Source organism: Nanorana parkeri, unplaced genomic scaffold, assembly GCF_000935625.1.
Source record: "Nanorana parkeri isolate BGI_ZX_2015 unplaced genomic scaffold, ASM93562v1 scaffold1178, whole genome shotgun sequence".
Lineage (NCBI taxonomy): Eukaryota > Metazoa > Chordata > Amphibia > Anura > Dicroglossidae > Nanorana > Nanorana parkeri.
Window position 1 is genome coordinate 90,642 of NW_017307446.1, and position 1,820 is coordinate 92,461.

At 44.8% G+C, this 1,820-nt stretch overlaps 1 long non-coding RNA gene across 1 annotated transcript in view; it reads right to left on the bottom strand.

Moving 5' to 3' along the window:
* The window catches only part of LOC108796835, a 23,983-nt gene extending 23,687 nt beyond the window's left edge, over nt 1-296 (bottom strand). Inside the window, exon 1 of the long non-coding RNA XR_001941836.1 lies at nt 220-296. This is a non-coding gene — a long non-coding RNA (uncharacterized LOC108796835). The remainder of the gene's footprint in view (nt 1-219) is intronic.
* Nucleotides 297-1,820: the final 1,524 nt, after the last annotated feature.

A 1,820-nucleotide genomic window follows, 5' to 3' on the forward strand; every position in this document is an offset into this window, starting at 1 on the left:
CCTCAAAGGGCCGGTTGTATAGGACTATGCATCTACTCACATGTGCCCATCTCTGCACCTCTGGATGATGACTATACATCCTTATCACACGTTTATATTCCACGCCTGGTGCTGCTGCACATTCCTACACAGCATACACCTTCCACCAACCATCACTGCAACTTCCAGCACCATGCACTCCGCTTCCCCCGCAACTGCCCCACACATACACGCAGCCACTTACCCAGCCGAATCCCCTGCCGGACCCCGGGTCACTCCCTCTCCATCCCCTGCTGCCTCTCCGCCCGAAGCGTTGCACGACCCCTGGCCCACAATCTGCGCATGCGCGGTAGATGAGGAGGTGGGGGAGAGAACACGATGGTCATATCACGCAGTTGCATCATTGGCGGGCACTGGGGGGTCTCACTGGTATGGAACGGAGCGCCATCTTGTGTCCGGCGTGTGTTTTTGCAGTGATGTATCACATAGGGCCATGAGACATGGCAAAATGAGGTGGCTGCTGTGCGGGCCACATTACAAGGTCCGTCGGGCCGGATTCGGCCCGCGGGCCTTGTGTTTGCCACCCCTGACCTAGAAGAATAGCTTTATATTTTAAGGCATAACATGTAATTTAGCCTTTTTGGTGTCCATGTTATTATTTTATTAAGATCCTCTTGTAATATGTCAATGTCCTGCTGGAGTTTGTGTCCTCAGCTAAAATGACAGCTTTAGTTTCTAGTTCGTGCACAAGATCTTCAATAAACAGACTGGGCACAATAGTGGTCCTTGTTGTTCACCACTGATAACTATTCTAGAAGGGAAGTGAAGCTCATTTATAAATGTACACTTTAAAAATATTTCATGTTGTAATTGTTTACCAATTGTCTGCTGTAAAAAAAAAAATCCTTAGTCACATTCCATTCACTTGAGTGAACTATAAGGTGGTTTATGGAGACATAAAGGGAGTCTTATGCTCTAAAGCTTAGCAAATATGGCCCCTAGCCTTCTGTCACAAGCATTTGCCCTTGAGTATTTTAAGAGTTCTCATAACCAATAGTAGTTAAAGCTTGTTTGGTTTCCATGTTTATATTAAATAGCTTTTCAGGAATGCTGTAGTTCTGCATCAACAATACCAACTTAAAATAAAATAGTTAGGAGTTGTATAGCAAACATTTCTACAACACTTTTAGGAGTTGTATAGATAACATTTCAACAACATACAGTGCTATGGAAAAGTTTTAGGCACTTGCTGTAAAAATGCTGTAAAGTGAGGATATTTTTTAAAAATAATGTAATTTATATTTTTATCAATTAACTGCCTACAAAGTGCATAAATCATGGATGTGGCTTTTGTCGGTCATCCAAGGCATGTGCCCTACATCTGTTGCTTGATGAACCCCATCTACCCCCCTCCCATCTGTTGGAAGAAGTTTGCTTGGGGTGCAGACTAGTGGTAAGGGTGAGCATTGTTAGAAGAGGGTTACATAAGGTAAAGAGGTGAGCAATGTTAGAAGAGGGGTGTCGGGGATAGAAATGTGAGCAGTGTTAAAAGAGCGGTGTAGGGGATAGAGAGATGAGCAGTGCTAGAAGAGAAGTGAAGTATTGAGCAGTGGACAAGAGATGCAGAGGTGAGCAGTGCACAAGGGGGTGCAGAGGTGAGCAATGGATGCTAGATTTCAGGTGGCTTACTTTTCCTATGGGAGAGGGAACATTTTTGTGGAGGGAAGTTTTTGGTGGGGGAATTATTGAGTAAGATCATTACTTGGATTTATGCTATGGGAGGTAATTTTTACTTAAAACATTTGGGGGGGGGGGGGGGGGCTGGGGGACGGATAGGGGAT